Genomic DNA, 14627 nt, shown 5'->3' on the forward strand with positions numbered 1-14627 from the left:
GGAAAAATCGTCCGTTAAGTGGTTGGCGTTTCTTCCTGAAGTGGTACGTGTAAATAAAGATAACACAACAATGTGTAGTAATTCCTTGAGTAAACTCCTAAGTTTACATGGTAGATGAAGGTAAAATGCCAAAGATTTAAAGGTGACGCAGGGAGGCAAATACCTGGCCTTTTTTTTTCAATCCCGGGATACCCAGGTTTGGGGGAGCTGGGCAACGTCTGAGCCGCCTGAGGACTCTCAATGCTTCCTGGCATTAAGAAAGCAAGGGGGCTTCTTATCCTGAAATCCCCAGGATTGTAAAATCCAATCCCGGACAATTTTAGGCCTAAATCCCAGGATCCCCCCATCCCGCAATTGGCCACCCTAGTCAGGCATACCGAAAACTCACTTGTCGAGTGTGGATGCCAGATTTATAAAAGTTTCTATCAAACAGAATAATGGATACCAATAAACCACAGACACCTAATAGTGATAATGGACTTACCTTTAAAGCCATTGATCCAGCGAGTTTTTGGGGTATCTTTAACTTGACTTTCTTAATTGCGTTTTCTTTTAAGAAAAGGTTTTCTCCGGATTTGGTACATGATGTTTTCATGTACCAAATCCGGAGACAATCATACAATGTGTAGTAATTTCACATGAACGGCTATATCCATCACAGTGTATAATGCTCTTGGGATGAGGAATAGAGGATCCCTTCATCAGTACAATGAGCGTACCTAAAGACTCACTTCACATAAGAGTGGAAAATATACATAAAGGTTTCTTTCAGGTGCACCTTAATAGCAAATATATTCAATCAACAGAAGATAAAATATGAGGTGTACCCAACTCAGGGCCGAAACTAGGATTTTCGTCACCAGTTGGAGCCAGCTGTGGGCAGACAGGTGGGTCAGAGACATTGCCAAGGGTGCTGCCTCACTGCCGGTAAAAAACAAACAAAAAAAACCCTGTTCCTCTGTAACTCCTTGGCGCCCCCTCAATTCCTGCACCCGGGGCACATGCCCCCTTAGCCCCCCCTAGTTACGGCCCTGCCCAACTCACACTTAAGGGAGTTGGGATCCTCACATAACTGTTTCTTTAAAAAAAAATATCACCAATTCCATCCAAAAAACAACAATGGTTTTATTTTCAACAAAGTAAAAAAAAAATATTTTCAGCAAGGTTAAAAGTTATAATACAAAGTTCTTTTCATAGTCTAAAAAAATCTTACAGGTCACAAGTATTAATGAATCCCAAAAAATAAAAGATGCATGTCCGGACTACTATCTAACACAAGTGGTCATAGTGTACCTGGAAAGAAGTTTTAAACTCTTGGACTAGTCCTTATAAATTCCACAGTCTCTTATCGTCTAAGCAAGAATTGGCCTTTAACTCTATACTGTATACAGTATGTAAAAATGGACGTATGTATGTATGTTCCAGCATACCTCTGGAATGCCTGGATCAATTTACATCAAACTTGGTGCACATATGACTTACAATCTGGACAAAAATACTGTGGTGGTAAGACACCCCTAGCACCCCTAGGGGTGGGAAGGGGGTGACATGTAAACATCCATAGTTTTCAGCATAACTGGCATGCCTGGAGCAATTTACACACATGGATAGGCGCCGAGGCACCCACAGGTAAGGATAGAGGCACACACGGGTAGGAGCAGAGGCACCTACGGGTAAGGGCAGATGCACACGCGTAGTGTCACAGGCACACATGGGTGGGGGCAGAGGCATACTTTAGTTTCGAAGCTAAGTGAGGAGACCTAGGGCCCTTTGACATAGTCAGCCTGCAACCCTAACATATTTAACATACAGTGGGCGGAGCTTGGCCTGTCGTCCCAGCAGTTACAGCACTGAGCAGGGCAGCATCAGAGGCGGGACGGGTAAGAGAAGGAGGCGGATTATTCTCCTCAGCACCAGCATTTCCAGCACTGAGCAGCGCAGCATCAGAGGTGGAGCAGGGCAGAGAAGGAGGCGGATTATTCTCCTCAGCACCAGCATTTTGACAACATCAATCCGGGGAAGCCCAGAGGTGCAGCCTGACAAAGACTGGCATTATTCTGTAAATTCCGTAGCAAAGCACGGGTATTCAGCTAGTTATAGTATAATGGACAAGGATCACCTCTGTCTCCTTCCGCTCTTGCTGGAACTACCCCATCTCTCCATCCACCACCACCCCTACTCCCATACCTGCCTTGTTCCCAGATACCGGTTCTGTTTTAGGACTGTTGTCCAATCTTCCTCGCAGTGGAAGCCATTGTGGCGCCGTGCCCATTGAAAAAGATCGGACAGACCTTCTGCAATTACATAGATGACCCAAAATGATCATCGAGTCTGATCAAAATCAATGGATGGAATTTTGAAAGGGCACTCTGGAAAATGAGGTCATCCACCCGCAAACATGTGACGCTTGCACTGCCTGCTGCATGTCCAGGGTGGCCTCTGTGCTGGTGGCTCAGCCGGTGTGGTCATACTGTGACGAGTTAACAGACGGAACCACATTTCCAAGTGATCCACTAATCTTAAATACTGGTACAGTCGCAATGTATCTTCCTCTGTGCGAGCGCCGGGTAAATTGTAAACTTGTCCAGTTATTGGGTTGGGCCTTTGTGTTCTAATTTTTCACATTTGTGTGTTTTATTGTGCATTCGGTTACCATTAACAATTTATTGTATTTGTTCATTTTTTTTTTTACAGAAATTTTTCTAAATAACCAAATTGAATACATTATTCTCAGCACCAGCAGTTACAGCACTGAGCAGGGCAGCATCAGAGGCGGGACAGGACAGAGAAGGTGGCGGATTATTCTCCTCAGCACCAGCAGTTACAGCACTGAGCAGGGCAGCATCAGAGGCGGGACGGGGCAGAGAAGGAGGCGGATTATTCTCCTCAGCACCAGCAGTTACAGCACTGAGCAGGGCAGCATCAGAGGCAGGACGGGGCAGAGAAGGTGGCGGATTATTCTCCTCAGCACCAGCAGTTACAGCACTGAGCAGGGCAGCATCAGAGGCAGGACGGGACAGAGAAGGAGGCGGATTATTCTCAGCACCAGCAGTTACAGCACTGAGCAGGGCAGCATCAGAGGCGGGACGGGGCAGAGAAGGAGGCGGATTATTCTCCTCAGCACCAGCAGTTACAGCACTGAGCAGGGCAGCATCAGAGGCGGGACGGGGCAGAGGAGGAGGCGGATTATTCTCAGCACCAGCAGTTACAGCACTGAGCAGGGCAGCATCAGAGGCAGGACGGGGCAGAGAAGGAGGCGGATTATTCTCAGCACCAGCAGTTACAGCACTGAGCAGGGCAGCATCAGAGGCGGGACGGGGCAGAGGAGGAGGCGGATTATTCTCAGCACCAGCAGTTACAGCACTGAGCAGGGCAGCATCAGAGGCGGGACGGGGCAGAGAAGGAGGTGGATTATTCTCCTCAGCACCAGCATGTACAGCACTGAGCAGGGCAGCATCAGAGGCAGGACGGGGCAGAGAAGGAGGCGGATTATTCTCAGCACCAGCATGTACAGCACTGAGCAGGTCAGCATCAGAGGCGGGACGGGGCAGAGAAGGAGGTGGATTATTCTCCTCAGCACCAGCAGTTACAGCACTGAGCAGGGCAGCATCAGAGGCGGGACAGGACAGAGAAGGTGGCGGATTATTCTCAGCACCAGCAGTTACAGCACTGAGCAGGGCAGCATCAGAGGCGGGACAGGACAGAGAAGGTGGCGGATTATTCTCAGCACCAGCAGTTACAGCACTGAGCAGGGCAGTATCAGAGGCAGGACGGGGCAGAGAAGGAGGCGGATTATTCTCAGCACCAGCAGTTACAGCACTGAGCAGGGCAGCATCAGAGGCGGGACAGGACAGAGAAGGTGGCGGATTATTCTCCTCAGCACCAGCAGTTACAGCACTGAGCAGGGCAGCATCAGAGGCGGGACGGGGCAGAGAAGGAGGCAGATTATTCTCCTCAGCACCAGCAGTTACAGCACTGAGCAGGACAGCATCAGAGGCGGGACGGGGCAGAGGAGGAGGCGGATTATTCTCAGCACCAGCAGTTACAGCACTGAGCAGGGCAGCATCAGAGGCGGGACGGGGCAGAGAAGGAGGTGGATTATTCTTCTCTGCACCAGCAGTTACAGCACTGAGCAGGGCAGCATCAGAGGCGGGACGGGGCAGAGAAGGAGGCGGATTATTCTCAGCACCAGCAGTTACAGCACTGAGCAGGGCAGCATCAGAGGCGGGACGGGACAGAGAAGGAGGCGGATTATTCTCAGCACCAGCAGTTACAGCACTGAGCAGGGCAGCATCAGAGGCAGGACGGGGCAGAGAAGGAGGCAGATTATTCTCCTCAGCACCAGCATGTACAGCACTGAGCAGGGCAGCATCAGAGGCGGGATGGGGCAGAGAAGGAGGCGGATTATTCTCCTTAGCACCAGCAGTTACAGCACTGAGCAGGGCAGCATCAGAGGCGGGAGGGGGCAGAGAAGGAGGCAGATTATTCTCCTCAGCACCAGCAGTTACAGCACTGAGCAGGGGAGCATCAGAGGTGGGACGGGGTAGAGAAGGAGGTGGATTATTCTCCTCAGCACCAGCAGTTACAGCACTGAGCAGGGCAGCATCAGAGGCGGGAGGGGGCAGAGAAGGAGGCGGATTATTCTCCTCAGCACCAGCATGTACAGCACTGAGCAGGGCAGCATCAGAGGCGGGATGGGGCAGAGAAGGAGGCGGATTATTCTCCTCAGCACCAGCAGTTACAGCACTGAGCAGGGCAGCATCAGAGGCGGGAGGGGGCAGAGAAGGAGGCAGATTATTCTCCTCAGCACCAGCAGTTACAGCACTGAGCAGGGGAGCATCAGAGGTGGGACGGGGTAGAGAAGGAGGTGGATTATTCTCCTCAGCACCAGCAGTTACAGCACTGAGCAGGGCAGCATCAGAGGCGTGACGGGGTAGAGAAGGAGGCGGATTATTCTCCTCAGCACCAGCAGTTACAGCACTGAGCAGGGCAGCATCAGAGGCGTGACGGGGTAGAGAAGGAGGCGGATTATTCTCCTCAGCACCAGCAGTTACAGCACTGAGCAGGTCAGCATCAGAGGCGGGACGGGACAGAGAAGGAGGAGGATTATTCTCAGCACCAGCAGTTACAGCACTGAGCAGGTCAGCATCAGAGGCGGGACGGGACAGAGAAGGAGGCGGATTATTCTCAGCACCAGCAGTTACAGCACTGAGCAGGGCAGCATCAGAGGCGGGACGGTGCAGAGAAGGAGGCGGATTATTCTCAGCACCAGCAGTTACAGCACTGAGCAGGGCAGCATCAGAGGCGAGACGGGGCAGAGAAGGAGGCGGATTATTCTCCTCAGCACCAGCAGTTACAGCACTGAGCAGGGCAGCATCAGAGGCAGGACGGGGCAGAGAAGGAGGCGGATTATTCTCAGCACCAGCAGTTACAGCACTGAGCAGGGCAGCATCAGAGGCGGGACGGTGCAGAGAAGGAGGCGGATTATTCTCCTCAGCACCAGCAGTTACAGCACTGAGCAGGGCAGCATCAGAGGCAGGACGGGGCAGAGAAGGAGGCGGATTATTCTCAGCACCAGCATGTACAGCACTGAGCAGGGCAGCATCAGAGGCGGGACGGGGCAGAGAAGGAGGCGGATTATTCTCCTCAGCACCAGCAGTTACAGCACTGAGCAGGTCAGCATCAGAGGCGGGACGGGACAGAGAAGGAGGCGGATTATTCTCAGCACCAGCAGTTACAGCACTGAGCAGGTCAGCATCAGAGGCGGGACGGGACAGAGAAGGAGGCGGATTATTCTCAGTACCAGCAGTTACAGCACTGAGCAGGGCAGCATCAGAGGCAGGACGGGGCAGAGGAGGAGGCGGATTATTCTCCTCAGCACCAGCAGTTACAGCACTGAGCAGGGCAGCATCAGAGGCGGGACGGGACAGAGAAGGAGGCGGATTATTCTCAGCACCAGCAGTTACAGCACTGAGCAGGGCAGCATCAGAGGCGGGACGGGACAGAGAAGGAGGCGGATTATTCTCAGCACCAGCAGTTACAGCACTGAGCAGGGCAGCATCAGAGGCGGGACGGGGCAGAGAAGGAGGCGGATTATTCTCCTCAGCACCAGCAGTTACAGCACTGAGCAGGGGAGCATCAGAGGTGGGACGGGGTAGAGAAGGAGGTGGATTATTCTCCTCAGCACCAGCAGTTACAGCACTGAGCAGGGCAGCATCAGAGGCGTGACGGGGTAGAGAAGGAGGCGGATTATTCTCCTCAGCACCAGCAGTTACAGCACTGAGCAGGGCAGCATCAGAGGCGTGACGGGGTAGAGAAGGAGGCGGATTATTCTCCTCAGCACCAGCAGTTACAGCACTGAGCAGGTCAGCATCAGAGGCGGGACGGGACAGAGAAGGAGGAGGATTATTCTCAGCACCAGCAGTTACAGCACTGAGCAGGTCAGCATCAGAGGCGGGACGGGACAGAGAAGGAGGCGGATTATTCTCAGCACCAGCAGTTACAGCACTGAGCAGGGCAGCATCAGAGGCGGGACGGTGCAGAGAAGGAGGCGGATTATTCTCAGCACCAGCAGTTACAGCACTGAGCAGGGCAGCATCAGAGGCGAGACGGGGCAGAGAAGGAGGCGGATTATTCTCCTCAGCACCAGCAGTTACAGCACTGAGCAGGGCAGCATCAGAGGCAGGACGGGGCAGAGAAGGAGGCGGATTATTCTCAGCACCAGCAGTTACAGCACTGAGCAGGGCAGCATCAGAGGCGGGACGGTGCAGAGAAGGAGGCGGATTATTCTCCTCAGCACCAGCAGTTACAGCACTGAGCAGGGCAGCATCAGAGGCAGGACGGGGCAGAGAAGGAGGCGGATTATTCTCAGCACCAGCATGTACAGCACTGAGCAGGGCAGCATCAGAGGCGGGACGGGGCAGAGAAGGAGGCGGATTATTCTCCTCAGCACCAGCAGTTACAGCACTGAGCAGGTCAGCATCAGAGGCGGGACGGGACAGAGAAGGAGGCGGATTATTCTCAGCACCAGCAGTTACAGCACTGAGCAGGTCAGCATCAGAGGCGGGACGGGACAGAGAAGGAGGCGGATTATTCTCAGTACCAGCAGTTACAGCACTGAGCAGGGCAGCATCAGAGGCAGGACGGGGCAGAGGAGGAGGCGGATTATTCTCCTCAGCACCAGCAGTTACAGCACTGAGCAGGGCAGCATCAGAGGCGGGACGGGACAGAGAAGGAGGCGGATTATTCTCAGCACCAGCAGTTACAGCACTGAGCAGGGCAGCATCAGAGGCGGGACGGGACAGAGAAGGAGGCGGATTATTCTCAGCACCAGCAGTTACAGCACTGAGCAGGGCAGCATCAGAGGCGGGACGGGGCAGAGAAGGAGGCGTGTTATTCTCCTCAGCACAAGCAGTTACAGCACTGAGCAGGGCAGCATCAGAGGCGGGACGGGGCAGAGAAGGAGGCGGATTATTCTCCTCAGCACCAGCAGTTACAGCACTGAGCAGCGCAGCATCAGAGGCAGGACGGGGCAGAGAAGGAGGCGGATTATTCTCCTCAGCACCAGCATTTCCAGCACTGAGCAGGGCAGCATCAGAGGCGGGAGGGGGCAGAGAAGGAGGCAGATTATTCTCCTCAGCACCAGCAGTTACAGCACTGAGCAGCGCAGCATCAGAGGCGTGACAGGGCAGAGAAGGAGGCGGATTATTCTCCTCAGCACCAGCAGTTACAGCACTGAGCAGGGCAGCATCAGAGGCAGGACGGGGCAGAGAAGGAGGCGGATTATTCTCCTCAGCACCAGCATGTACAGCACTGAGCAGGGCAGCATCAGAGGCGGGACGGGACAGGAGAAGTGTCAGCGGCTAATGCCATACCAACCCAAAGAAGCTAAGTGCGTCAGGGTGGGCGCCTTGTGGAGCCCAGTGTACCTCGCAGAAAGAGTTTTAACAAAGGTAAGTTCTTACCATAAAACTCGTTTTCTGCTGCGGGGTACACTGAGCTCCATAAGGAAAGACATAGGGGATGTCCTAAAGCAGTTCCTTATGGGAGGGGACGCACTGTAGCGGGCACAAGAACCCGGCGTCCAAAGGAAGCATCCTGGGAAGCGGCAGTATCCAAGGCATAGAACCTTATGAACGTGTTCACAGAGGACCACGTAGCCGCCTTGCACAATTGTTCAAGGGTTGCACCACGGCGGTCGCCCAAGAAGGTCCAACAGACCGAGTACAATGGGCCGTAATGTGAGCAGCAGCTGACAGACCAGCCTTCACATAAGCATGTGCAATCACCATTCTAATCCATCTGGCCAAAGTTTGCTTGTGAGCAGGCCAGCCACGTTTGTGAAATCCAAACAGCACAAAGAGAGAATCAGATTTCCTAATAGAAGCAGTTCTCTTCACATAGATACGGAGAGCCCATACCACATCCAAAGACCGCTCTTTGGGAGACAGATCAGGAGAAACAAGTACCGGAACCACAATCTCCTGGTTAAGGTGGAACGAAGAAACCACCTTAGGTAAATATCCGGGACGAGTCCTAAGAACCGCCCGGTCACGGTGAAATATCAGATATGGGGAACTACAAGACAAGGCACCCAAATCCGACACTCTTCTAGCTGAAGCAATAGCCAGCAGAAACACCACCTTAAGGGAAAACCACTTAAGATCAGCTGAACCAAGCGGTTCAAACGGAGACTCTTGTAACGACTCCAAAACCACCGACAAGTCCCAAGGAGCCACAGGCAGGACATAGGGAGGTTGGATACGCAACACGCCCTGAGTAAAGGTATGCACATCAGGTAAGGTTGCAATCTTTCTCTGAAACCACACCGACAAGGCAGATATTTGAACCTTGAGGGAGGCCAGATGCAGGCCTAAGTCTAGGTCCTGCTGAAGAAAGGCCAACAGCTTGGCTATACTTGTTAGGCGCCGAGGGTCCGCTCGTCAGTGCGGCCGGCGCCTAGCAACGGGGACGCCACTGTCGGATCGTGTTCCCCGGTGCTGGGTCTAAGTTTATATCATCACTGGTTTCCTGGCTGTGTAGCATGCAGCTGCACGGCATGTTGTAATTATCACTCATCTGTTTCCCTGGCCATGCAGCTTGTCAGCTGCATGGCATTTAATCCAATCAGCCTCCAAACAGCTGATTGGAAGACTCTCTGTTAAAAGCACTCCCAGGACTCCTCACAGACGCCGGTGATAGCTTCCTGTTTGCCTGATTCTGCTGCAGAGAGAGTTCCCAGTCCCGGTCTGTTCGTTTGTTCCTGTTCTCAGTGATCCTGTACTCGGAAGTTACCATCTGTTCCTGGAGTCTGATCGAGCACCTTTAAACATCTGGTGGCGTTCGTGAGTCGCGGCGCAGCCGTGTGTTGCGGCTTGTCCGCTACTATTTATTATTGTGTTTATTTTGAGTTCTGGAGCTTTGCGGAGGATTCCGCTTCCACAAGATCCACTCTGGTGTCCAGCGGTGCCGGATAGGAGTGTCGGATCTGTGGATCTTTGGTTGTCCTTTTCCCTGGCGGCTAGTCCGCACATACCTTTTGATTTAGTTTAGTTAGCTTGTAACCCCTGGCTTGGTTGCTTAGTCAGAGGGCCCCTTGTTATCACCCTGTCTCGGACTTCCCCTTGTCTCCCATTAAGACCTGCGGGGGCATCGGGGTTGGGCAGACATAATCCGCCCTTCGAACGCGGCTGCCATGGGCTCAAGCAACCATAGTCTCGCAGGGGATTTCTGATAACACGGGCGAGACAACGGAGTTAGGGCGCCAGGGGTTACTAGGCTCTCCAGCTCCCACAACCTGTATTTCATTCCTGTACTCAGATCTCTGCCATAAGATCTTCTCCAGTCTGGAGTACAGGAATCGTAACATTATCACCGGCCAGACAAAAGAAAAAAAAAATTTCAACAGGAGTTAATTTTTTCACTTATCCAGTTGGGAGAATTTTTGTCGGCCTCATGAATCCCACCGGTGTTGGGCCAAATCCTGGCCAGTTTTTGGTTAGTCAGATTCAGGAACTTACCCAGATGGTTCAGGATCTGTCCCTCCGGGTAAGCTCACAGGAAGATCTGTCATCCCTGAACCAAAAATGCATCTGCCTGACCGTTTTTCTGGGGATAGAAAACAGTTTTTTAATTTTAAAGAGTCTTGTAAACTGTATTTTCGTTTAAGACCAGTTTCCTCAGGTACGGAGGCTCAGCGGGTTGGAATTATAATTTCTCTGCTTCAGGGGGATCCTCAGACCTGGGCTTTTGGTTTAAAGACAGACGATCCGGCCTTATCGTCTGTAGACGCCTTTTTGAAATCTTTAGGGCTATTGTATGACGACCCTGATAGAGAGGCATCCGCAGAAAGTCAGTTGCGTGCTCTAAGACAGGGTAGGAATCCTGCAGAGAATTATTGTACTGAGTTTCGCCGTTGGTCGAACGACTGTGGCTGGAATGATCCTGCCCTGCGCAGTCAGTTTCGCCTCGGCTTATCTGAATCTATAAAAGACAGCCTCCTTCAGTATCCCGCTCCTGAGAACCTTGATAAACTCATGGAGCTCTCTATTAAAATAGATCGTAGGCTCAGAGAGCGGAGGACTGAGAAAGGGGCATCTGTAGTTTCTTTTCCCTGTGTTTCTTCCGTTCCGGTAGACATGGAGGAGCCTATGCAGATTGGTCTCTCCAAATTGTCTCCGGAAGAAAGAACCAGGAGGCAAAATTCTGGTCTGTGTTTGTACTGCGGAGGTAAGGGACATTTTGCCCGTAGTTGCCCAAACAAGTCGGGAAACTTCCTGACCAAGTGAATTGTGAGGGGGTTCACTTTGGTCTACAGCTCATCTCCTCAAATAATTCACTATTGGTTCCTGCTAAAGTTTCTTATGACAGCCTCTGTTCCTCGGTCTCTGCTTTTGTGGACAGTGGAGCTGCAGGAAACTTTATGGACTTAACATGGGCCAAGGCCTTAGGTATTCCTCAGTTAACCTTAAGTAGGTGTATCACCATGCATGGTTTAGATGGGAGTCCCTTATCCAATGGGGTTATTTCTCTTTGTACACCTCCTGTTTTGCTCTCGGTGGGAGCTCTACATTCTGAAAAGATTGAGTTTTTTCTTACCCATTGTCCAGCAGTTCCTGTGGTTCTGGGTCACCCTTGGCTGGCCTTTCATAATCCCATCATAGATTGGCAGTCTGGGGAGATCCTACAATGGAGTACCATCTGTGATAAAGAATGTATTACACTTCCTATCCGAGTAGCTGCTGCCAGGTCCGCACATATTCCTGGAGAATACCAAGATTTTTTGGATGTGTTTTCCAAGGGCAATGCGGATATTTTGCCTCCCCATAGGCCTTATGATTGTACCATTGAGTTAATTCCTGGTGCCACGTTGCCTAAAGGAAGGTTATATGCATTGTCTGGTCCTGAAACTGTGGCCATGAATGAGTATGTGAAAGAAAGTCTTGAGAAAGGGTTTATCAGGCCATCTAAATCCCCTTTAAGTGCAGGTTTTTTCTTCGTAGAGAAGAAGGATGGTTCCCTCAGACCCTGCATTGACTTTCGAGCCCTGAATAAAATCTCAGTAAAGAATACTTACCCTCTGCCTCTGATCTCTGTCCTCTTTGATCAGCTACGTTCGGCTGTTATTTTTTCTAAGATTGACCTGAGAGGAGCATATAATCTCATTAGAATCAGATCAGGGGAAAACGGCATTCAGTACTCAATCAGGTCACTATGAGTATCTGGTCATGCCATTCGGCCTATCTAACGCTCCGGCAGTCTTTCAGGATCTCATTAATGATGTGCTCCGTGAGTTTCTGGGAAGATTCGTTGTGGTCTATTTAGACGACATTTTGATTTATTCTGACTCTATAGAACAACATGTTACCCAGGTGCGTCAGGTACTTAAGAAATTACGTGAAAATCACTTGTATGCCAAACCGGAGAAGTGTGAATTTCACGTCACGGAGGTATCCTTTTTAGGGTACATTATTTCCCCTCGGGGATTCCGAATGGAACCTAAGAAGCTCCAAGCCATCCTGAGTTGGGCGCAACCCACCAACTTAAAAGCAATTCAGCGCTTTTTAGGGTTTGCAAACTACTATAGAAGGTTTATTCACTCTTTCTCTGACATAGTTGCTCCCATTGTGGCACTCACTAAGAAGGGAGCAGATCCTACCAATTGGTCATGTGAAGCTAAAGTATCTTTTCAGGCCTTGAAACAAGCCTTTGTCTCAGCCCCTGTCCTTAGACATCCCAACCCAGAATTGCCTTTCATCGTTGAGGTAGATGCCTCGGAGGTTGGTGTAGGGGCTATCCTTTCTCAGAAGGATCCAGATTCCCTTGAGTTACATCCTTGTGCCTTTATGTCCAGGAAATTCTCATCTGCTGAATCCAACTACGATGTTGGTAATCGGGAGTTGCTGGCTATTAAATGGGCTTTTGAGGAGTGGAGACATTGGCTTGAAGGAGCGACCCATACCATTTCTGTTTTGACGGATCACAAAAATCTTCAATACATTGAATCAGCTAAGCGACTGAATGCCCGACAGGCTCGTTGGGCTTTATTTTTCACTCGTTTCAAATTCATTATCACCTTCAGACCTGGTTCCAAGAATACCAAGGCAGATGCCCTCTCACGCAGTTTTCTTCCCGTTCAAGACAATAGTCCGGTTACTCTCATACTTCCGCCTTCAGTCATTCAGGCAGGTCTCACACAGGATGTTTTTTCTCAGTTGAAGCTGCTTCAACATCAAGCTCCGGGAAATACTCCTGCTGGCCGTCTTTTTGTTCCTGAGTTTTTGAGAGCAACTGTTTTGGAGGAATTTCATGATAGCAAAGTTGCAGGGCATCTGGGAGTCGCTAAAACTTTTGAATTGGTATCCAGCTCAGTGTGGTGGCCTGGTCTTTCTAAAGACATTAAAGAGTTTGTTGTTTCGTGTCAGGTCTGTGCACAGCATAAAGTTCCCCGTTCTTTGCCTATTGGTCAACTTATGCCATTGAATGTTCCCCTTAGACCATGGTCGCATATCTCCATGGATTTTGTGGTGGATCTCCCTCTGTCAGCTGGATGCACAGTCATATGGGTGGTAGTGGACCGTTTTAGTAAGATGGCTCATTTTATTGGTCTTCCCCGATTGCCATCTGCCCAGGGATTGGCAGTCTTGTTCCTCCGTCATGTTTTCAGACTCCATGGGTTACCCACTGATATTGTTTCTGACAGGGGTCCACAATTCATTGCACAGTTTTGGAAGTCTTTTTGTGCTTAGTTAAAAATGAAATTATCATTAACCTCCGGTTATCATCCACAATCAAATGGACAGACTGAGCGAGTGAACCAATCCTTAAAACAATATTTGCGTTTGTACTCGGCCAAACTCCAAAATGACTGGTCTGAGTTTCTTCCATTGGCAGAGTTTGCTTATAATAATGCCTGTCATTCCTCCACCAATGTGTCTCCATTTTTTGCAGTTTTTGGTTTCCACCCCAGAGCTAATTCATTTTTCCAACATTCCTCTGTCTCCTCTCTGGCCCTGACCTCTCATCTTAAACTTATTTGGAAAAAAGTGCACATAGCTCTCAGAAAAGCAGCTTTCAGGGAAAAAGATTTTTCGGACAGGTTCCGGCGGCCGTGCACTTTTAGAGTAGGAGACAGGGTGTGGCTGTCGACTCGCAATATCAAACTTCGACAAACCTCAGCCAGATTGGGTCCTAGATTTATTGGACCATTTCTCATTATCAAAAAAGTCAATCCAGTTGCTTTCCGGTTACAGCTACCAAAAACGTTGCGGATCGGAAATACCTTCCATTGCTCTTTGCTCAAACCATATGTTTCATCTAGCAGATTTCCTCGTAAAAAACCTCAGGGGAGATCACCAGTTAATGTACAGGGTCAGCAGGAGTTCGTGGTTGAGAAGGTTCTCGATTCCAAGTTGTCCCGGGGTCGGCTTTATTTTTTGGTGCATTGGAGAGGTTATGGTCCTGAGGAAAGGTCGTGGGTCCTAGATGAGGACCTTCATGCCCCAAGGCTCAAAAGGGCATTTTTTCAAGAATTTCCTCAGAAACCCGGATTTAGGGGTTCCTTGACCCCTCCTCAAGGGGGGGGTACTGTTAGGCGCCGAGGGTCCGCTCGTCAGTGCGGCCGGCGCCTAGCAACGGGGCCGCCACTGTCGGATCGTGTTCCCCGGTGCTGGGTCTAAGTTTATATCATCACTGGTTTCCTGGCTGTGTAGCATGCAGCTGCACGGCATGTTGTAATTATCACTCATCTGTTTCCCTGGCCATGCAGCTTGTCAGCTGCATGGCATTTAATCCAATCAGCCTCCAAACAGCTGATTGGAAGACTCTCTGTTAAAAGCACTCCCAGGACTCCTCACAGACGCCGGTGATAGCTTCCTGTTTGCCTGATTCTGCTGCAGAGAGAGTTCCCAGTCCCGGTCTGTTCGTTTGTTCCTGTTCTCAGTGATCCTGTACTCGGAAGTTACCATCTGTTCCTGGAGTCTGATCGAGCACCTTTAAACATCTGGTGGCGTTCGTGAGTCGCGGCGCAGCCGTGTGTTGCGGCTTGTCCGCTACTATTTATTATTGTGTTTATTTTGAGTTCTGGAGCTTTGCGGAGGATTCCGCTTCCACAAGATCCACTCTGGTGT

This window comes from Pseudophryne corroboree, chromosome 9 (assembly GCF_028390025.1).
Source record: "Pseudophryne corroboree isolate aPseCor3 chromosome 9, aPseCor3.hap2, whole genome shotgun sequence".
NCBI lineage: Eukaryota > Metazoa > Chordata > Amphibia > Anura > Myobatrachidae > Pseudophryne > Pseudophryne corroboree.